At 34.4% G+C, this 25,188-nt stretch overlaps 1 protein-coding gene and 1 non-coding gene across 8 annotated transcripts in view; one reads left to right on the top strand and one right to left on the bottom strand.

Moving 5' to 3' along the window:
- The window catches only part of Pds5b (PDS5 cohesin associated factor B), a 193,993-nt gene that overhangs the window by 156,942 nt on the left and 11,863 nt on the right, over positions 1-25,188 (bottom strand). The gene's annotated exons all lie outside the window — the stretch shown is intronic.
- On the top strand, positions 22,571-22,643 carry Trnat-ugu (transfer RNA threonine (anticodon UGU)). Its single transcript has one exon. It is a non-coding gene; the product is annotated as a tRNA-Thr (tRNA).

Below are 25,188 nucleotides of genomic sequence, written 5' to 3'. Positions count from 1 at the left end.
ACCAGTATAAAGAACATCTATAAATAATGAAGAAAAATGAAGAATCCATTAGAACAAATGGCACTATCAAGTACATCACAAAATATCCAATAAATATTTGACAAGTTGCCCACTCCATTTCTAATGAGAAAAATACAAATTAAGACCACAATGAGAAAGGATTTTACACCAACTGAACTGGTAAAAATGGAAACAGGTAATAATGCCATTATTAAACCAAATGCTGCCAAGGGCAGTGGAATTGCCACAGTTGCTTTACATTACTATTACTTGACCCTTGGGGTTCACTGGGACCAGCCTCCTATTAGCACAAAGCCATTGAATACATGTTAAAAACTGAGTTCTGTCTGCAAGAAGGAAAAGGAAGAATGGCTACTGAATAAGAAACTTATAATAGCTTTTGCCATATTGGTCTCTTCCTTTCCAGCATATTTGCTTATTTATCTCATATTTTTACATTGCCAAGATACTCAAAACAATGTGGCTATGTTGTAGATATGGGGCTGCTGACCCCCCACAACCTTTACAACCCTCTCTAATAATTCAGCTGCAATGAATTTAGAAGTACTAACAAACAACTCCATAAGAAGGCCCTAACTGACCAAGATAGTCAAGATAAGTCCATCCCCCTTTGCAGTAAATAAAAAGTTTAGGATAAAACAAACTTAAACTCATTGGGAAACAGCAGTTTTTCTGGCCAGAGGTGATTCTGACCATAGCTCAGGAATTTTTTTTTTTAATGAAACAAATAATATGGACATGATTTAACTGTATCCCTAATAGGCACACTCTCTTTTACAAGAATTCTCACTGCAAAGATTATCAAAATCAGAGAATCTTTTGATAACTGTATTGTATTAAGAGGAAAAAAAAGAAAATGCACAAGATCATCTGAGCATTATTCCTGATTTATTTAAATCCCTTAGGGCAAATCAAGAAGATAAAATCTTTTAATATACAGTACTTTTCAGAAGAAAAGAGCAAATAAACTTACAAACATTAGAGCATTTCCACATAGACAAGTACAAAGGTGCTCACAATATTAATTAGGATTATCATATTTCACCACATAATTGCCACCAATCATTGTCATATCTTGTTTTGTTTTGTTTTGTTTTTTCCCTCAGTTCAAAAATTGGCTTATAACCATTCATTGTGTAATGGCCACATACTATAATTCTCATGCCACTTAAAAGGCACATGGAAGAGCATTGTCTTCTCACACACTGAGCTGCATTCGAGTCTAGCATTCTCAGGACACTTGTCAATGTTTTTCCAAAAATCCACTCGTGTGATCTGTTCAGAGAACTGCAGTACTAATGGCAACCTTAAGAGTAGCACTGAGGACTGAATGTGAGATGTGCAACCAATACAGCAGCAGAATCTTTAGACACAGAAGATTAAATTCTGTAAGTCCATACTTCACAACACTGTAGTAAATTTTCATCAGGGTAATATTTTTACTGAAATCACAAATCATAAATGAAGAAATGATGTGCATAGATTGGGACTATTCAATTTTAACATATATTCATGAGTATACTCTGCATTCTAATATTTCACCAAAGATAGTATAGAAATAAATAGCTTTTAAGTAACACCAGTAATTTTTTTAAATGCACCCCACTTCTTTGCAAATAAAAAAAAATGACAAAATATGTGACAATCATGTGGTAAAAATAAAGTAATAAATAGTCAAGGAACAAAATTTCCCAATTCAACTATCTTTAATTACGAAAGATGCATATTAGGAGACACTGTGACTCAGTGGTAGAGCACTTGCCTAGCATGTGTGAGGCACTGGATTCGGTCCTCAGCACCACATAAAAATAAATAAATAAATAAAGGTATTGTGTCCATCTACAACTAAAAATATTAAATTTTTTAAAAAGTAGAATAATAGAGGCAAACGCTGACAAATGCATCTCTCTCTCTCTCTCTATCTCTCCCTCTTTAAAAAAATGCATTTAGGGCTGGGGTTGTAGCTCAATAGTAGAATGCTCACCTCACATGAGCTCAACTGGGTTCAACCTCACTGGGTTCAATCCTCAGCACCACACAAAAAATAAAGGTATTGTATCCATCTACAACTTAAATTAATCTCAAAATTTAAAAGATTTCACTATGGTTCCATCAATGCTCTTGGTTCCACTTTTACCAAATTCCCATGGCTCAGATATTAAGCAATGGCAATCTAGACTTAAAAAAAAAAAGTTGTACTTACATACAGATATGGGTGTATCAGCAAAATACTGAAAATTACCTATGGGTCCTAAAACAAAAATGTTAAAATAATTTTTGGTGTTACCATATGAAACTGAAAGTGGTAAGGCATTTTTTGTGCTACACTAATCAATGTCCAAACTACATCAACAAATTGAAAAGGCAAAATAGCATATATAGTATGATCCCATTTGTGCATCATACTGTATGTGCTATTTTACATATGTTTATACTTTTATGTATTTAAAATATATTTTTTTAAATATGAATTTGTGTTTAAAGTTCAAGAGGAGAGGAAAAAGTAATAAATTATTTCTAGCTTAGCATCTTGATTTTTTTTTTCTTCTTCTTTTTGGTATCAGGAATTGAACTCAGGGGCACTTAACCACTGAGCCACATCCCCAGCCCTTTAGCCCTTTTCTGTACTTTAAAAAGACAAGATCTGACTGAGTTGCTTAGTGCCTTACTAAGATACTGAGGCTGGCTTTGAACTCACGATCCTCATTTCTCAGCCTCCCAAGCTGCTGGGATTACAGTCGTGTGCTACCGAGCCTGGCTTGACATATGTTTAGACCCCAAGGAATAACTATTTCATAGTATCAAGGAAGTCTTGCCTTTTATCAAACACATCATAAAAATACCTTAGTTTTTTGAAAACAGAAGTCTACTTCTAGACTGACAAATTATTGTACTTACCACATAATATAAATAAAAGAATAAGACTAATATTCACTGGATGCCTATTTTCCAAGGACTAAATAAGTCATTTTTACATAGTCTGTGCTATTCATTTTTCCAGCAATCCTGAGCTATAGGATGTCCACATTTATGATAATCTATAGTTCACTTGGTCCACAAAGCTTGTAACCAATAAACCTGGAATTTAATTCCAAAATTCATACTCTCTTCACCACATGAAAATGACCAGAAGTCCAATAAATGTTTTTAACAATATCAGATGCCTCATCAAACCCCCTACAAAAATGTCCCAAAGAACTAAAAATTACCAAAAAAAAAAAAAAAAAAAAGCACAAAGTAATAGAGTGCAGTCAGTCCTACTAGCAGCTGTCTACTCTTGATTCAATACATAGGCTTTTTATAATAAATTATCATGGTAGTCCTTTTGATTTCTGTATACCAAGTATCTCCCTAGTCACCCCATAAATATTCTAATTCCCACAAATTCCAATTCATCTCTGTACAATATGATTTTGCAAATAACTCAAGATTATCTGATGAATAAATGAAAACACAGTAATAATAAAAGTGCCAGGAATATCACTGCTTATTCTACTACATTCAACTATATGGATAAATCTCACAAATACCATGTTGAGTTTCGAGTCAGACACAAAAGACTACATGCAGGTATGAGTCAAATTTTTATAAAATTCAAAATTAGGCAAAACAAATATGATGTTTCAAGTCAGGTTAAAATGTTTTAAGTCAGGTTTTAATGGTTACCCCATAGGGGAATAGTATCTGAAAGGGACACAAAGGAGGAAGTCTGGGTGTTGGTAATGCTCTATTTCTTGATCTGGATGCTGGTTACAAAGGCATGTGTTCAAAAATTCAAGAACTTGTTCAATTATAAGTTTACTTCGTATGTACTTGTCAATATAAAAATAAATAGAAAGGGGGATCATGAACTGAAATTGATTTCCATGCATGTATGAGTTTGTCAGGATGAACCCAACTACCATGTATAATTATTAAGCTCTAATAAAAAAAATCTATGTAAAAAATTTAATAAAGGGGACAAACTCACTAAACTGAATAATTCGCTACTACAGAACATAAATAATAGTCTTAGAAAACCACAAAATCTCTAATATAATTCAGAAAAAGGAGAGGTTACAAAAAGGAGTCACATGAATAAATATAATCAAAATTACCTGAAATCAACAGTTTCAACTTAGATAACTCTTTTGACCATTCTGAATACATCTACTTTGTGAAATAAACAACATCTATTCTGCCTACCTCACAAATTATAAGAAATCAATATTTAAATATTTCAGACAGATGAGTAAATTATTAAATTCCAATGTGAATCTCAATTAACTTCTTTGCTAAAATTCACAAAGAAATTCAAGGAACCCAGGATAAACAAAAGAATTTTATAGTAGAGGGTAATTAAAGAGTGGAAGTATAGCTCAGTGGTAGACGACCTGCATTCTATCCCCAGCACACTAAAAAAGAAAAACAAAATTAAAAAGCTAGAATCTCACACTTCCCAATTTCATAACTTACTGCAAAGCTACAGTAACTAAGATGGTACAGCATTGGCATAATGATATATAAATCAATGGACTCAAACTGTGAGTCCAATTATAAGTCCTCATATTTATAATCAACTGATTTTCAATAAGTATGCTAAGACAAAAGGGAAAGACCAGTCATTTCAACAGATCGTTCTAGATGGATATACCACAAACATGCAAAAAATGGATGTACACACCACACACCATATACAAAGAATTAACTCAAAAGGGATTAAAATTTTAACTCTAAAAGATAAAACTATAAAACCCCTAAAAGAAAACACAGACTTAAATATTTATGATGTTACATTAAGCAGTACTTTCTTAGCTATATGACACCAAAAGCATAAACAATGAAAATCAAGAATGCTTAATAATTAGTAATATGGTTTGGATATAAGGTATCTCCCAAAAGCTCACATGTGAGACAATGCAAGAAGGTTCAGAAGAGAAATGATTGGATTATGAGAATACTAACCTAACCATTGAAGTAATCCCTGAAGGGAAGTATGGCAAAGATGGGAAGAAACTGAAACATTTATACACAGTTGGTGGAAATGTAAGATGGTAAAGTAGCTTTGAAAATAGTCCAGCATCTAAGTTAAACAAGGAGTTACCATGTGATCCAGCAATTCCACTCATAGGTATACACACACCAGAAATATGCATAAACATGCACATGAGTATTCGTAATCATATTCAAATAGAGAAAAGGTAGAAATAACCCAAATGTCAACCAGCCCATGAATGGATCAGTAAAATGTAGTATATCCATGCAATGAAATACCATGTGGCAATAAAAATAAATAACATACTAATATGCTAAACCAGGAATGAACTTGGAAAAGCATGCTAAATAAAGCTATCAATTACAAAACGCCAAATATTGTACATTTCCATTCATTTAAAATGTTCAGAATAGGCAAATCTACAGACAAAAAGATATTAGAGCTAGGGTTGGGGGATGTGAGTAACAAAGTGCATTATTCTGTTTCCTATCACTGAGACAATTAACTTACAGAAATAAAAGGTTCATTTTGCTCACAGTTCTAGAGGTTCCAGTCCAGGACCAGGTGGCCCCATTGCTTTGGGCCTCTGGCAGGGGTGGTACATCACAGAAAGAGCTTATGGTGAAGCAAAACTACTCACTACAATCGCCTGATGAAAAATGCCACCAATGACCTAAGAACTTTCCACTAGGCCCCACCTCCTAAAGGTCCTACCACTTCCAAAAAGAACCACCCTAAGGACCAAACCTTAACACATGAACCTTGGGGAGACACATATAAATTATAACAATGGTCAGGTGTGGTACCACACGCCTATAAATCCAGCTGCTTGGGTAGCTGAGACAGGAGGATCTCGAATTCAAAGCCAGTCTCAGCAACTTAGCCAGGTACTTAGCAACCCAGCAAGACCCTGTCTCTAATAAAATATTTAAAAAAAAGGGGGGGGGGGCTGGGGAATTTGCTCAATGGTTAAACACCCCTGGGTTCAATCCCCAGCACCCCCAAAAAAATCATAACAGGGGTATCTTAGTGCATTTTGTTCTGCTGTAATAGAATCCACAGAACGGGTAATTAATAATGAAGAAAAATTGATTGGGTTCAAATTATACAGGTTGAAAAATCTAAAACCACAGGGTTAGCACTAGGTGAGTATCTGCTTGTGTGTCCTAATATGACAGAAGGCATCTCACAGGCAAGAAAGAGAAAGGGGCTGAACTCCTCCTTTTATAAGGAACCCACTTGCAAGATAATGGCATTAATCCATTCATTGTGCCTTCAGGACAACTTCACCTTGGGGATCAAGTTTCCAACACATTCAAACTACAGCAGAAGGTTTTGGCTAACAGGTATAGATTTTCTTTTAGGGTAATGAAAATGTTATGAAATTGCAGATGCACAACTCTGTGAATACACTAACCAACTGAGCTACATACTTTAGTGAACTATTATGGCAAGTAAGCTACAACTTAAATTATTTTTTAAAACCAACGCAATAATTGCTATAATAAAAGCAAGTATCAGACAAGTAAAAATTCTAGGAATCAGAAAGTGAGACAATGGGGTAAAAAAAACTCCCTCAGAAATCGCATACCGTTAAATCTTTAAAAAGATACAGTCTGAAAGTTGGGTCAACAGAATAAACCTAGGCAGAGGATTTTGATAAATTTAAAAGTATAGGCACACGCAAAGAAGTGAAAGAGAATATGACAGATAATAATTTCAATAATTCAATAATTTCATATAACTACAACTCAAAAAATTTCTTTTAGGAGTTAATTGAAGATTCTGCTGGAGAGGGAAGCAAAGTCAGATTTACCAAGAAGTCTGAATGCTCGTCCCCCCCCCCCTTTTTTACAGGCAATAGGAAGTTCAACTAAAAAGAAGGGGAGTAAATTGATAAAAAGTCTTTTGCAAAAACTGTCTGACAGTTCCTGGAGGATACAGTAGGAAAAGGTTTAGATTGAAGTTGAGAGAGTAGTTAAGAGGCTACTAAACTAATTTAAGGAAAAAATAAAGTTAAAATCCCAACTAAACCAAAAACAAAAAGTATAAATGGAAAGAGAAAGATTTGAGACAAAAGGAAAGGTAATTTAATGACTAACTCGAAAGAGAAGAAAAATGAATGAATGAAAATCAAGAATGAGTTCAAACTTCAGGTGCTGATTTGGGAGTAGCCAATATACTATAGAAGCCACTGGAAATGAATGACATTACACAGGAAAAGCTTAGAATGGGAATGTAGAAAAAGGAAAAAGAATCAAGTACTAAGGAATAGTTTTTCTCCAAATTGAAATGTCCTTATATAATAACTTTGCATTAGTAAAACCCACAATTATTACATTAGAAAATTTTTTAAATAATTTTTTTAGTTGTCAATGGACTTTATTATATTTATTTATATGCGGTGCTGAGAATCAAACCCAATGCCTCACACATAGTAGGTAAGTGCTCTACCACTGAGCCACAACCCCAGCCCTACATTAGGAAATTAAATCATAACTTTTGATCATTTTATACCTGCTCTTTTTAAAAATGCTTAATGAAAAGTTAAATGACTCTAAAAAGGAAGGGTAGTAATGTCATGATCATTTTAACTTCAATAAGAAAAGTTTTAAAAGGTTTGGATTAAAGGCAGCATAGTGTAATAATTAAAGGAAGAGAAATAATGTATTGAATGCCTAGCCTGGTCTCATGATTTTAAACATTTAGTATGTATTAATTCATTTCATCCTTACCAACAACCCTGTAAGTAGACTTTTTCCTAGAGTCAGACACATGCAGGTAAGTAATTAGCCCAAAGCTAAATAACTATGGAGGGTTAGGGCAAAGTCAGAAGTTCTACAGCCAACATTTTTAACCACTATATTGGTTCTCAAAGAAATGATTTAGATGTTAAAAATTCTTTTTGATTCAAATGTTGTATCTACTGCCAGTCTTACTATATTGGTAAGTTAAGCAACAATGTCTCAACTATAAGGAGATAATGAAGGTATTACAGGATAATTATGAGGACTTAGTCATAAATATAAACCCTGCATAATTATTATTATTACCGAGTAATAACATTTAACATTTATTAAGTATTACTGGAGTACATCCATTACAATAGTTCTCCCATATTAGTAGAGGATAAGTCTGAAGACCCCCATTGGATGTGTAAAACCATAGATAGTACCAAGCTCTATATATACATTTTCCTTCATAAACATATATAATATTCAAAATTTATAAATGAGGCACAATAAATTGCCATACATCTTAGCAACCTCAGCATATAATATTTTTTTTCCTTTCAAGAACTTTTAAGTCAAGAACTTTCACCTTTTCATTTAACAAAAGGACCTTACACAGCTTTTCTTTGGTCTGTCAGACCTGCCAGCATCACTACTCTTACTTTGGGACAACTGTAAAATGAAATAAGGTACTTGAACATTAAGCACTGTGATGTCATGAAAGTCAAGCTGATAACTGAGATACAAAATGAGTACCAAGCAGGTACATATAGAAACAAGGATATGCTGCACAAAACGATGACTCATATCACAGGTAAGACAGTTGTAAGACTTTATCCTAACAACACACAATTTAAAATTTATGTTTATTTCTGGATTTTTCATTTACATTTTTGGACTGACTGACTGTGGGTAACTGAAACCAGAGACAGGAAAACCTAAAATATAAATAGGGACTACTATATTCCATAAATACTTCACGTAGATTATTTTATCTAATTCTTAAATAATCTTTCAGAAAGTATCATTATTCTCCTAAGGCAGGCGGGGGGGGGGGGGGGGGGATGGGACAAGATCACACTGCATGGCAAAACTATTATAAAAATGGCCCCAATTCTCCAATGCCCCCTTATATTCATATACCTTTCAATGTGACCAAGCAGGTCCTTCCTTCAAGATGCAGAGGTGGTTTTTCCCACAACTTGAATTTTGTCTGGCTTCAAAGACTTGCCTTAGGAGCTGGGATGTGGCTCAGTGGTAAAACATTTGCCTAGTATATGCAAGGCCTTAGGTTCTCTCCCCACTAAACACAGGGAGGGAAAAAAAGACGGCCTTGGACCAAGGGAAGAGATTCTGCCCATTTCCACTCACTCTCTTGAAATCCTGTCACCACTATGTTGTGAACAAGTCCAGACTGTTCTTATAAATGTTAAGATACACATGACTTAGTCACCCTCCATTTTCAAGCAGAGAACCAGCTAACACACCAAAACAGGCCGCACTCCGGTCAACCCACCAAGTGACCACAGATATGAACAATGCCCACATGATCAGAACCACTTATTTGATCCATAGATTCATGAGTAATAATAATACATAACGCAGTGTTTTATGCCACTGTATTTGGGGTTAGGGAAGGAGTGTTACTGCAGAGAAACAGTTGTTTGAAACACACAGTGAAAAAAGTGGAATTAGTAAAGACACAGTCTACATTACTTTCTATAACTTCCAGTGTCAAAATAGATGTGACAGACATTTAATACTGCTATAATATTTTCCTTCCTGAAAAGAGTATTTTCCTATTTACATTAATTTCAAAGTAATTTATAAAAACTTAAAATAGTATATGCAACTGTTTCCTCCTTTAAGCAAATAAAAAAAATTCCCAAAATAAATAACAGAACAAGAATTAAAACTCAGTTGCTAAGAGCCACTCCATTAGTTTACTGTGCACTTTCCTGGATATTAACAATTCTTTCAACATAAGTAAATATTTGTGTATTAGGTACCTGTGATGATTTGTATCTGGAATGTCCCCCAAAGGATATGCATTGAAGGCTTGGTTCCCAGCTCATAGTACTTCTAGGAAATGGAGAAAACTAGGAGTTGAGGCTAGATGGAAGAGGAAGTAACTGCAGCATGCCTTCTGAAGTCACATTTTATCCCCAGCCCCCACACACCTCCCTCCCCACCCCCTCTCTCTCTTCCTGGCTTCCATGAAGTAAGCAATCTCTGCCCCACATACCCACTATAATGATGTTCTTCTGCCTCATCTCAAGCCCAAGCCAATGGAGTCAGCCAACTATGGACTGAAACCTCTAAAACCATGAACCAAAATAAATCTTTAATATTTTTTTTTATCTCAGGTGTTTGGTCAAAGTGACAGAAAGCTGAGCAATTGTACCTTATTAAATCCTCAAGTATTCTGAGATTGACCTATGTTCATTTGTATTAGCACATTCTCGTTCTTAACTGCTAACTTTGCTTCTTAAGTCATTGATATGTAATAACAACCACCATCTATCAGCCTACATGCATCCATGCCCATAAACTGTCTCTTCCTAATAGAAGTTGTCGGAACTCTTAAATAAAGCCAATCCTTGTAGTAAAGTCAATTCTTTCCTCCTCAAGACCACTGCTCCAGCAATCATAAAATCTCTCTCCTGTCTTCAGTGTCATTCTTCCTCTATTAGCTTATTCCCATAAGCACATAAACATGTTCGTCTTTTTTTTTTTCATTTTTTTTTCTTCTTTTTTTCTTTCAATCCCAACAACATTAGGCTTTGTGAATTTAGAGGTCTTCATTCCCAAGGAAGGAATGTTTCCACCAAGGAATGCAGCAATGACACCATTAAACTGGAAACTCAGACTGTCAATCAACCACTTTTGGTCTTCATGACAATGAATTAACCAACAAAGGGGGTTACATAACTGACTGGGATAACTGATCTTACTATCAAGGTACACAAAAAGGCTAACAAAAAGAATGTCTGGGGGCTGAAGATGTGGCTCAAGTGGTAGTGCGCTCGCCTGGCATGCGTGCGGCCCGGGTTCGATCCTCAGCACCACATACAAACAAAGATGTTGTGTCCGCCAAAAACTGAAAAATAAATGTTAAAATTTCTCTCTCTCTCTCTCTCTCTCTCTTTAAAAAAAAAAAAAAAAAAAAAAAGAATGTCTGGAGGGCTGGGGCTCAGCGATAGAGCACTCACCTAGCACATGCAAGGCACTGGGTTCGATCCTCAACACAACATAAAAATAAATAAATAAAGGTACTGAGTCTGACTACAACTAAAAAAAAATTTAAAAAAAAAATAATGTCTGAAATGCAGCAGTTTCTTTGGGGTTACATTTACTATTTTCATGTATTATCATTAAAGTCAGTAAAAACAATCCAGGCAGAACTGCTAATTACCAGACCCTGAAAGAATTAAAGTTTGGGTCACCCCACCAGGCAAAAAGCTAGATGAGATAGTTGCCAAAGAGAGAGTGAATATGAAATGTCAGTGGAAGAAGGCAATTACAGATAACAACTATACTACATACCTAGCTACAGAAATAAGAACTCTATGAATATTTTCTCGTTTTAATACAAAAGTGTGTACATAGTAACCAATATACTTTTTATCACCCTTCCTACATTCACCTAATAGTAGCTAACTTCATGTGGCAGCATTTAAATTACGTAGTATTAACTTAGGTAAAATGAAACCTAATCCAACAAGGGACAAATGGATTTAATATCTTCTTTTAAAGAGGGTTTGTGTATTATTTCAATAATATATAGTTTCACTATGCATAACAAAAGTATAATTTTATTTGCAAGTTTCTCTGACTAAAGAGGTGTATGGCATAGGTGGCATGGTAACAAGGGGTGGATTGTCATGGCTCTGTATTTTATTAACATACCTAGGTTGTAATTATACTTCTCCAAATTTTGATCCCTACACAGATGTGGGTTAGGCTTGGCCTCAAAAGAAAATTCTCATGACATTTAGAAGACAAAAGTAAAGTAGCAGCATGCTAGTAATGTGCAGAAATTCTACATAAGATCAGGTACTTTCACAGACATGGACCTCTTGGCTCACCTTTGGCATGGGATAGCTACTGAACCCACAACAACCCCATCTCTTATCAGATGCTTCTTTAGGTTCTATAACTAATCCTGGGACAGATTTGTGTATAGCTCCATGATAAAGTGAGCTTTAGCTATTGTACATTACCACATCATCAAAGTTGCAAGCTTGGGATCATGGGTTATTTCCATGACTTCCAAATCACCTTTGCAGTTTCTAGTACAATCAAGCTCTCCCCTTCATGTCTACTTTCCCTTTCCAACTGACAATTCTACTGACTTCAAGCCTATCACCAGACTCAGTAGTACACAACCAGTTCCTACTTTTGGTAAACATCCATTACTACAATAAATCCCTCATATGTTCACAATGATTTGCTTCTCTGATCAAACTCTAGTTTACAGAGAAGGAAGTGTAATTTAGGATTAGACTACTATAGAATGAGCTCATCACTTGTCACCTTTCATAGTTTAAATAACACTAAAAGATAAAGTCATGCATCACATATTGTGGCTATCATGCATCTTACTTCCCTTACATCAACAAAAATACTTAAGGTTTAACTGAAAATCATTAAATTTAGAATTCCTTTACTTCCTTGATTTCAAGTTCAAGTTTTAAAACGTACCTTCTTACAGTTAAACTTATATTGAAACAACAAAATGAACACTGTTCAAGAGAAAAAAATGAAAATCAACAAACCTTAATAAATACATTTATACAACACTAAGCATTACCTTAGACTTATATTAGCATCACAAAACAATAAATCCACTAAAAGATGTACATGTAATCTCTTGAACATACTTTTTTAAAAATCTGTGTAGCTAAAATGACAGTCAAAAATTTTTGTGCAATGATCCAAGAGGGTCAATATATAACCACTTAAAGACAGATGTTCAACAACCTTATCTATTTTTAGACAGGAGTCATTCAGACAAACATTTACATTTTAGTACTTTTTCTTCAGAATAGAAATACCAAAAGAGGTAAAGGTTAAAAACAGTTGATATCTGGTACCATGTGTCCCACTGTTATCAAATTACTGCTAATAAAAAACAACACCAGAATATGGCTGGTCTTTCACAAGCCTTTAAAAATTTTTTAAGCTTCTGTCCTTTCACTAAATAATGACTTATTCAGACCAAGTGTACTTAACAATAGCAACAGTGAATTTGTACCTTATCCTAAAAACATTTAACACTAAAAAATGGTATAAATGAAAACTGGGTGCAATGGCACACACCTATAATCCCTGCATCTCAGGAGGCTGAGGCAAGAGGATTGAGAGTTCAAAGCCAGCTTCAGCAAAAGCAAGGCACTAAGCAACTCAGAGACCCTGTCTATAAATACAAAATAGGATTGGGGATAAGGCTCAGTGGTCAAGTGACCCTGAGTTCAATTCCCAATACCAAAAGAAAAAAAAAAGAGAGGTATGAATAAAGTCAGTAATGGTATATAAGGCCTAGTTTTAAATTATACTGAAAATGAGTCTGTGAAGATTTCTGACAGTGGTGGAAAAGGATTTTTCCAGCTCATCATACTAATCCTTCCATAGATAATAAAGTCTGAGGGGAAAAGATGATTTGAAGACAAAAGAAAGTAACCAAGAACAAGTACAACTAGAGATTTAACCACTGAAAGAAGTATGTTGGGGGAAATCCAAATTTATGCAATTTTACCCTAATGCACTCCAGAGTCTATAACAGTATGGGTTAGCTAGAACTCAAGCAGAAAGCTAGTATTTTTTGGAGTTCATGGTTACAAAATAGCTAGAAATTCAGAGGGCAAATTCAGGAAACATGATAGCCACAACAGGAAAAGCCTCAAAAATTAATATAAACTCCTTCAAATTTTTCACTGATCCTTGAACTTCATATGCTTGGAGAAGACTGCAAGAATTCCAGCTGAAATAAACTAAAGAGCTGAAAGAATTCAGAAGCAAGTTCAGCTGCTACCCACTGCAAAGGTGACATGAGTGTGGAAGTTCCGATCTGAAAAGGGCTTAATAAACATCTCAAGCTTTCTACAGACCCATCTTAAAAGTACAACATCAAGCCTCCACAAATTCAAGATGATCAGCTATTAATTTAACTATATTCATAACAACATGCATGTAAATTCAGAGATACAATGTGTCATCCACAAAGTCCACTTTACAATTAAAACTTTCTAGACATGAAAAGAAGCAGGAAAATGTGACCCACTGCCAAGAGAGAGAAAGAGCAGTCAGCAGAAAATAACTATTAAGTAATCCAGATGAGGGAATTAGTAAATAAGGGCTTTAAAACAGACATTACAAATATACTCAAAAACAGAAATACATGGTGGCAATGGGGACTCTTAGTAGATAAGTGAAAAAATTTTAAATGAAACACTAGAATTGAAGGGTGCATTACTTGAAAATGAGTTTAACAGCACATTAGTAATTACACTAGTCAGTGACCTTAAAAGACAGGTCAATAGACAATGTGAAAAGCTACAAGAAAAAAAAATGTGGAAAAAAATTAAGACTCACAGACCTACACAACAAATATCAGATGAGTAACAGGTGTAACTAGACTCTCAGGAGAAAGAGGAAGTAAATAGGACAGGGAGTGTTATTTTCTTAATAACGGCTAAATGTTTGTGAAAGGTATCAATTCATATTATCAGATAAGCTCAGCAAACCCCAGAGTACCAAAATAAATTTAAAAAACACATCAAATCGCTGAATAATAAAGTTAAACAAATAATGGAAACCAGAAGAGAATAAAATGACATCTTTAAAGTAATTAAAAGACTGTCAATCCAGAATTCTACATCCAGCAAGAACAACCCTGAAAAATAAGAGTAATGTATAGATACATTCATTTAAATGAAAGTTGAGAGACTATCATCAGGCTATGTAACAAAATGAAATATTAAAGAAAGTCTTAAGGGGGAAATGGCATTATGTGAAACAGTTCAAACACAAAGATATTTTTAAGAACCAGAAACAATGTGTAGTTATATACAAAAGTATAGAAAGCTTTATCTTTCTCTTCTACTAAACACTTCTGTGAAAGTCAACTATGTAAATCAAAGAAAGAAAGAAAGGAAGAAAAATTACATTGAGGCAAAACACATTTGCACCAATAGCACAAAGATTAAATATAATTACATCTGTAAGGTCCTTTTATTTTACAGGAAATGGCATAATGTTAATGCTAAGTAAACTATGAAAGTTAATGATGAATACTGTAATCCCCAGAGCAACCACTAGAGGAGGAGGAGGAGGAGGAGGAGGAGGAAGTCATACAGCTTTAAAAGGGAAAAAAAGTACTTCTTTAAAATGGAAAATTAAAATAATAAAAATTTCAAACAAAAAAGGAAGGTGGAGTTAACAAAATTCAACATCCATTCAAAATTTAAAAATAAAAATCTTGGGCTGGGGTTGTGGCTCAGCAGTAGAACACTCGCCTAGCATGTACAAGGCCCTGGGTTCGATCCTCAGCACCACATAAAAATGAATAAAATAAAGATATTGTGTCCAACTACAACTAAAAAATAAACATTTTTTTAAATAAAATAAATAAAAATAAAAAACTTGCTAAACTGGAAATAAAGGGATCATCCTCCATCTCTTTGTTTTTAATCTAGAAAAAAGTACACTGCTAATCATTCCAGTCACTGGTAAAAGATTAACTGCTTTCCCCTTAACATTAAGGACAAGACAAGGACATCCACTCTATTTATCTTCAACGTGGTGATGAGAATACCATACAGTCCAGTAAGGTAATAAGAAATGAAAGGCTTAATGTTATGGTTTAGATATGTGGTGCCTCCCTCCAAAAGTTAACCTGTAAGAGATTTTTAAAAAATAAAGTTTAGAGATAAAATAATTAGCTTAAGAGCATTATAACCTAATCAGTGGGTTAATCCACTGGTCGGGATTAACTGCATGGTAACTTGTCTTATTCACAGATAATATCACTGTTATAAAAAGGCAATAAAAAATACTATATACTAGCAGAAAAAAAAACTAAAAAATAAAAACTGGAAACTACTCTCTAAAAATACCGAAGTGGGGCTGGGGATGTGGCTCAAGCAGTAACGTGCTCACCTGGCATGCGTGGGGTGCTGGGTTCGATCCTCAGCACCACATAAAAATAAAATAAAGATGTTGTGTCCACCAAAAACTGAAGAATAAATATTAAAAAATTTTTTTTAAATACCCAAGGACAAAATTTTTAGGGATAAATTTAACATGCAAAATCACTACAGAGCAAATGAAAAGGTTACATTATATATATTTACAGTAATAAATTAACACCGATTATCAAATTATACAATTAATATATCACATTAAAACATTAGTCTTTATAATAGAGACCTATATATATATATATATATATATATATATATATATATACACGTATAGATTACATTTCTGAAAATTATCTAATTGGAAAACTACAAACCTGTACTAATAGTCAATTATTGTGAAATAACCCCAAAACTTACCAGCTCAAAATATTTATTTTCTTCTTTAAGTTACTAAAAATTATTATTACACTTTATTTTCAAGTGATGATGTCATTCTACTGCATTAAAAATAAATTTAACTTTGCAAATGAGACAAGTTGGATGTGTTTCTAACACGACTTAAATAATACAGCTTTCTTCTCTGTGGATCTTGTTAAAAGTAAAGATTCACATGCAGTAGGTCTAAGATGGTCTACTAATTTGCATTTTTAACATGCTGTACATGATGCTAAGATTTCTGGCTTTTAGACAACTTCAAAACATTTATTATTTCACACAGTTTCTGAAGGTCAAGAATTCAGGAACAGGACTGGAGTGTAGTTCAGTGGTAAAGTGTTTGTCTAGCATATGTGAGGCCTGATTCAATCCTCAGCACTGAAAAGACAAAAAAAAAGAAGGAAAAAAGAAAATAATAATAATAGTAATAATAATAATAATGCAGGAGCAACTTAGCTGGTAAGTGTGGCTGAAAGTCTCTCCTGACGTTGCAGTCAAACTGTAACTCAGGTCACCTACAGAAAGGTCTACTCCCAAGTTCACTCAAGGCCACTGGCAAAAGTCCTCAGTTCTCTGCTATGTGGATGTTGAGACAATATTTAATGGGTCTTTTTTTATATTTCTACATATTGCTTCTCAATGAGATGCCTGAAATCCACAAGAACACAACAAGTTCACAGAGTGGACTATGCTGTTCAACTATACCCAGCCCAAAGATACCACACCTTGCTCCACGCACAAATTAACCACACTTGAACTTCAGCTATGCTTTAATAATAGAGGAGATTAAAAAAAAAAAAAAAAACCAACAATCAAGCCCCAAGTAGGAAAGGCAAGGGTAGGCCTCTCAGGTCCCACTCAACAGACATTCATTCCTACAGTGAAAAAGAAAATTAACATAAAGGCTTGATATACTACATATACAAAAGGGTCTCAATCTAGATCATTCTAGGATATTTTGGCAAGTGAAGAACATACCTTAAAATGGCCCACACATAAGAGTGAAAGAGAAATCCACTCTAAGAGATATATAAAACCCAACACAAGAATACAAGAAACATGGGGTGGGGGGAGAAAAGCTAGTACAATATCTCCTAACATTCATAATTCACAAACAATTGACTCAAGATATTGTAGAAGATGAAATATCAGATAAAGAATTCAAAGGGATGAATATAAAACGATCAATGAATTCAAACAACACAGAAAAACAACTGAATGAATTAAGGAAATCAGTACAAGCTATGAATGAGAAACTCAATAAGGAGATAAAAATATTGAAAAAGAACAAACAAAAATCTTGGAAATGAAAGACAAACCAAACTATTCAGTAAAGTCTCTCAAATAGAGCAGATCACATAAAAATGGAAAACAAAGTAGCCAACTTCAACATTCAGACAATATTTTAAAAAACTAACCGTAACCAGAATATACAAAAACTCTGGGACAACATTTAGAAAACAAATTTTAAAATCATTGGAGCTGAAAAGGGATGGCAAGATTCAGGACAATGGAATAGATAAACACTTCAGGGAAATAAATTTTCCAAAACAAGAAAATGAAATGGACTTCCAGATACAGAAGATATTCAGAATCCCAAATAGACAACATGGAAGAAGGATCTCTTCATGGTATGTTATAATTAAAATGCCTTACAGAAGAAAAGATAAAATTTTAAAAACCTCAAGAGAAAAACATCAGGTCACATTTAGAAGTAAGCCAGTTATGATTACTTTCAATTTCTTAAGCACAAACTCTAAAAGTCAGGAGTACTTAGAATGATGTATTCCAAATCTTGAAAGAAAATAACTGTCAACCAAGATTGCTATGCACAGCAAAGCTACTACTCAGAATCAAAGGCATAAAAACTTTTCAAGATAAGCAGAAATTAAAAAGAATTTATCACTACTAGGCCAATACTACAGAAAAATCAATAACATCTCAAAACTTACAAATACACAAATCTAATTTATACAGTGGTTAAGCAAATGAGAAACAGGACCAAATTAAACACTAGAAACAAATCAAAATGACAAGAATTAATAAACAGCTCTCTATAACAACATTAAATTTCAAAGTAAAATAAGTTGTCAGAATAGATTAAAAAAACAAGACCCAACTATCTACTGTTTGCAAGGGACCTACCTTAAAGGTAAAGAGAGTCACAGGCTGAAAGTGAAAGGACAGAAATTGATACACATGCAAACAGAGCCCCAAAACAAGCAGGATTAGCTATTCTCATATCCAAGAAAACAAACTTCAAGCCAAAATTAATCAGAAGATACAAAGAAGTCACTTCATACTGGTAAAGGAAGTAACACAACAAGAAGATATAACAATAGTAAATATTTATGCTCCAAACACTGGTACATATAATTACATAAAACAGACACTATTCAAATTAAAGACTCAGACCCCAGTACAACCATACTAGATGATTTCAACATACCTTTCTCACCAATAAAATGGGCATCCAAACAAACTCAGCAGAAACTTGAAACCTAAAATTATTATAAATTAAATACTTAACAGACTTCTACAAAAATATTGCACCCAAACACAGATGAATACATTTTCCTCTCAGCAGCTCACAGAACCTTCTTCAAAACAGCCAGGAAAGGTAGGCACATACCTATAATCCAGCAGCTTGGGAGGCTGAGGCAGAAGTATTGCAAGCTCAAAGCCAGCCTCATCAACAGTGAGATGCTAAGAAACTCAGTGAGACCCTGTCTCTAAATAAAATACCAATAGGGCTGGGGATGTGGCTCAGTGGTTAAATGCCCCTGAATTAAATCCCTGGTACAAAAAAAAAAAAAAGACCATATTTTAGGCCCACAACAAATCTTAGCAAATACAAAAAAAGAAAAAAATTAATATAATTCCTTGTATCTTATCAGATCATAATTAAATGAAATCAAAAATCAACACAAAAAAACTATATAAACACATGAAGACTGAACAATACATCTTTGAATGATCAATGGGTGACAGAAGAAAATGCAAGAAATTTAAAAATGTTTAGAATCAAATGAGAATAGTGATACAACATATCAGAACCCTGGAGACACTATGAAGGCAGTTCTAAGAGGAAAGTTTAGGGCTATGAGTGTCTACATAAGAAAATCAGAAAGATCTCAAGGAAACTACTTAATGATGCATCTCAAGGCCCTTGAAAAAGAACAAATCAATTCTAAAACCAGTAGAAGGAAGGAAATAATTAAGATCAGAGCTGAAATCAAAGAAAATTGAGAATAATAAAAGAATAAATGGAATAAGCAATTAGTTCTTTAAAAGGTAAAGAAGATTAGTAAGCCCTTATCCAAACTAATCAAAAGAAAATAAAGACCCAAATTTAAAAATAAGAGGTGAAATGGAGAAATCACCACAGACATAACAGAAACTCAGATGATCATTAGGAAGTATTTTGAAAAACTATACTCCAATAAATTGGAAAGCAGAGATTAAATGGACACATTTCTAGACACATGACCTGGCAAAATTGAATAAAGAAGACACAGAAAACCTAAAGAGACCAATAACTGGAATGAGATGAAAGCATTCATAAAAAGCCTTCCAACAAAGAAAAGTCCACAACAAGATGGAATCTCAGCTGAATTCTACCCAATCTTTTAAAAAGAACTAAGGTGGGCTGGTGTTGTGACTCAGTGGTAGAGCGCTTGCCTAGCACATGTGAGGCCTAGGTTCAATTCTCAGCATTGCATTTGATAAAAAAACAAAATAAAAAAAATTTTTTTTAAAAAAAGAACTAATGCTAATGGTTCCTCAGTTTACTGATTATTAGAAAGAGATGGAACACTTACAAGTTCATTCTATGAAACCTGTATCATCCTTACACCAAAACCAGAGACAGACTCATCAGGGGAAGAAAACTACAGACCAATATCCCTAATGAACTTAAATGTAAAAATCCATAATAAAATATTAACAAATCATATTCAACAACATATTAAGAAGATTACACATCATGACCAAGTTGGTTTTATCACAGAGAAGCAAGGATGGTGTTATGGTTTGGATGTGAAGTGTCCCACAAAAGCTCACGTGTGAGACAATACAAGAAGGTTTGGAGGAGAAATGATTAGGTTGTAGCTTTAGCCTAATCTGCAAGAACTGGTAGGGTGAGACTGGAGAAGATGGGAACTGGGGCATGGTTTTGGTGTACGTGTCTTGTATCTGGAGAGTAGAGTCTCTCTCTGCCTCCTGGGTCACCATGATGTGAGCTGCTTTCCTCCACCACCCTCTCCCACCACAATGTTCAGCCTTGGAGGAATGGAGTCAGCCTTCTATGGACTAAGACCTCTGAACCCATAAGCCCTCAAATAAACTTTTCCTCCTCTACTATTGTTCTGGTCAGATCCTTTAGTCAAAACAGCAAAAAAAAAAAAAAAAGACTAAAATAGATGGTTTATCGTATCAAATCAATAAATGCAATTCATCACATAAATAAATTTAAGGACAAAAATCATTTTGTCATCTCAATAAATGCAAAGAAAGCCTTCAATTTTCAAGGACCATTCATGATAAAAATACTCAACAAACTAGGGACAGAAGGAACTTACCTCACCACTATACACGTTATATATGACAAACCCAAAGCCAACATCACAGTGAACAGAGAAAATTGAAAGTATTTCCTTTATAATCTAGAGCAAGACAAGTATGTCCACTCTCGCCAGGCCTATTCAATATAGTACCAGAAATCTTAGATCAACTAATTTGGCAAAAGAAGGAAATAAGAGAGATTAAAAGAAAAAAAACAAGGTCAAATTATCACTGCAGACTATCTGAGCCTATACTTAGAAGACTCAAAAGCTCCACGAGAAGACTGCTATAGCTAATAGGTTCAGCAAAGTATTTTACAAAATCAACATACAAATATTAATAGCTTTCCTATATGCCAATAATGAATCTGCTAAGAAAAAAGAAAAATCCCATTCACAAGACCTTAAAAAAAAAAAGAAAACTTAAATCAAATCAAGGAAGTGAAAGACTTCTACATTGAAAACTATAGAACACAGAAGAAAAAAAAAATTTAAAACTTAGATGACCTTGCATGCCTGTAATCTCAGCAGCTCAAGAGGTTGAGGCAGGAGGATCCTGAGTTCAAAGCCAGCCTCAGCAAAATTGAGGCACTAAGCAACTCAATGAGACCCTGTCTCTAAATAAAATGCAAAATAGGGCTGGGGACATGGCTCAGTGACAGAGTGCCCAAGTTCAATCCTGGGTACCAAAAGAAAAAAAAAAAAAAAACTCAGAAGATGAAAAGACCCCCATGCCCATGTTCATGCATAGGTAGAACTAATATTGTTAAAATGGATATGCTACTAAAAAGTAACAACAATTCAATGTAATCCCCATCAAAATACAAATGCCATTCTTCACACAACTAGAAAAAACAGTCCTAAAATTCAACAAATAAAAGACACAGAATAACCATAGCAATTTTAACCACGCCCCCCCCCCAAAAAAAACAATGCTGGAGACATTACAATACCTGAATTCAAATTTTACTACAGAGCTATAGGAACAAAAACAAAATGGCAAAATGGTACTGGCATTAAAATAGACACACAGACCAACGGTACAGATTAGAATACACAGAGACAAACCCACACAGACATCTGATCCTTGACAAAGGTACCAAAAACAAAGTGGGGAAAAGACAGTCTTTAACAAATGGTGCTGGGTAAACTGGTTATCTATATGTAGAAGAATGAGACTAGATTCTTATTTCTCATCCTCCACAAAAGTCAACTCAAAATGGATCAAAGACCTAGGTATTAGACTAGAAACTCTGACTCCTAGAAGAAAACATAGGGTCAACACTCCCAACATATTGGCACAGGCAAAGACTTTATCAATAGGATCCCTAAAGCTCAGGAAATAATACTAAGAGTTAACAAATGGGATAGCATCAAATTTAAAGGATTCTGCACAGAAAAGGAAATGAGAATGTGAAGAGAACCCACAGAATAGGAGAAAATCTTTGCTAGCTACTCTTCTGACAGAGAATTAATATCCAGAATAGAGAACTAAAAAAAATAATAATAATAATAATAACCCAAATAACAAATGGAAAAATGAGCTAATCAGACACTTCTCAGAAGAAATATAAATGGCCAACAAATGTATATAAAAATGTTCAACATCATTAACTATTAGGATGATGCGAATCAAAACTATACTGAGACTTCATCTCACTCCAATCAGAATGGCAGCATCAAGAATACAAACAATAGGGCTGGGGTTGTAGCTCAGTGGTAGAGCGCTTGCCTTGTATGCATGAGGCCCTGGGTTCGATCCTCAGCACCACATAAAAATAAATAAATAAAGATATTGTGTCCATCTACAACTAAAATATATATATTATATATAAACAATAATAAATACAAACAATAATAAATGCCAGAGAGGATGAAGAGAAAAAGGAACACTTTTTACACTGTTGATGGGTCTGTAAATTAGTACAACCACTATGGAAATCAGTATGAAATTTCCTCAAAAAACTAGAAATGGAACCACCATATGACCTAACCATACCATTTCTCAGTATTCATCATAAAGAATTAAAGTCAGGGGCTAAGGTTGTACTCAGTGGTACAGAACTTGCCTACCATATGTGAGACACTGAGTTCAATCCTTAACACCACATAAAAAATAAATAATAAAGGTATTGTTTCCATCTATAATTAACAATATTTTTTTTAAAAAAAATTTGAAAAGTCATCATACTACAGTGATACATACATACAATGTCATAGTAGCACAATTCACAAGAGTCAAACTGTGGAACCAGACTACATACCCAATAATGGACAAAATGGATTTTTTAAATGTGGTAAAAATATACAGTAGAGTTTTGTTCAACCATAAGAAGAATGAAATTTTTTTATGTCATTTGTAGAAAAATGGATGAAACTTGAAAACACTGTGTTAAGTGAAACAGGCCAAACTTAGAAAGTCAAGGGCTATTATGTTTCTCTAATATGTAGAAGCTAGAGACAAAGAAAAACGGGGTAGAATCTCATAAAAATTGAAGGGAGATCTGTACAGTGGAAGACAGGAAGCAGAGGAAGGGAGGGAAAGGGAAAATATTAGAGAATGGTATCAGTCAAATTATATTGTTATATTGTGTACAAATATGAATATGTAACAAATCCCACCATTATGTACTGATGTACCAATTAAAAAATTATGGAAAAAAATTTCAAGTCCCCTATGTCCATACAGATTTCCTCATGTAACACATTGCACAGCATGTAAAACTGTCATCTGGTCCACTTCATATTACCCAGTATAAACCAGAGCTCAAGGCACTGGCACAAAAATACTAATATCTCTGCTATCTACAAAAAACTATCCTTCAACTCTAACCCATGAGTCATGCATGTATCTTCTATCAACATCTATATAACTGTAGCAGGATGATTTGTTAGCTTGTAAACAGGTAAAATCCGAGATCACAGCATGAGGATTGCAAATTTGAGGGAAGCCTCAGCAACTTAGCAAGACCCTCACCATTTAGCAAGACCATATCTCAAAAAATAAAAAGGACTCGGGATTTGGCTCAATGAGCACCCCTGGATTCAATCTCCAATACCATTTAAAAAAAAAAAAAAGCCAGAACTTTCAGTCTTGGCAGTGACTACTCCACAACAAGGCAACTTGTTTTCCTCAAAGTGGGTATTAAGAGAGAGACCAATACACAAGCCACAGTGCATTTAATACACTAATTTCAAGTCACATATCATCACCCTTTCTCCACAAACCAACTCTGATACAATGTGGAAGATGACTATAAAAGTTGCAAATACAGGGAGGAAGGAATCACTGAGGACCGTGTTAAAGACTGAAGACCATATTCAATACTGTTAAGAGGTCAATTCCCCAAGTATCTAGGGATGAATACAATCCCAATCGAAAATCCCAAAATCCTTTTTCAGAGAAACTGACAAACTGACAAAGGCATGGATGGTGGCACACACATGGAATCCCAATGACTCAGAAAGTTTGATCTTAAGGTGGTGCAACTTGGAGACAGTGAAACCTTTCAGAGGTAGGGCCCACTGGGATATCTTCATGTCACTGGGCAATAGTGGGAACCCTGCCACTCCCTCCATTCTTTTCTCCCTCAGTCTCTCATTACACACATGCAATAGTTACATGGTTTTGCTCCCTGACATGTAACTATTGCAGCCAGCACCCCCATCAGAGGCTTAAAAACAGAAGGTGCACCTGATGACCAAATGGAAACTCAAAAACTATGAGCCCCAAAATCAGTTTTTGAGAGTAGACTGTCTCAGGAATGTAATATAGTAAAAAAAAAAAAAAAAAGCTGACAAACACAACTATAAATCTTCTTTAAATAAAAAAAAAAAGTGACAATATTCTTTTTTTAATAGTTGTAGATTGACAGCATGCCTTTATTATATTTATTTTTTTAAATATGCTTTTAGTTGTTGGTGGGCCTTTATTTTCTTTTATTTATTTACATTGGGTGCTGAGAATCTAACCCAGTGCTTTATACATGCTAGGCAAGTGCTCCACCACTGAGCTACAACTCCAACCCATTTTATTTATTTTTATGTAGTGCTGAGGATAGAATCCAGTGCCTCACATATGCTAGGCAAGCACTCAGCCACTGAGCTACAGTCCCAGCCCCACAATATTCTTTTGACTTCGGAGTAGGCAAAGGCTTATTCAAATTCAAAAAACACAATCAACAAAAGAAAATATTGGCTAACTGGACTTCTTCAAAATTAAAAGCTTCGGCTTCTCAAAAATATAGTTTAGGGTAGGTAGACAAGCTACAAACAACAGAAATATTAAATTCAAAGATTTGGCAAAAAAAATTATATTC

Source organism: Marmota monax, unplaced genomic scaffold (genome assembly GCF_021218885.2).
Source record: "Marmota monax isolate L192 unplaced genomic scaffold, Marmota_monax_Labrador192_F-V1.1 WCK01_AAM20220418_F8-fsc00011, whole genome shotgun sequence".
Lineage (NCBI taxonomy): Eukaryota > Metazoa > Chordata > Mammalia > Rodentia > Sciuridae > Marmota > Marmota monax.
The sequence above is the reverse complement of the archived record's forward strand: the minus strand, read 5'-3'. Positions and strand labels throughout refer to the sequence as shown.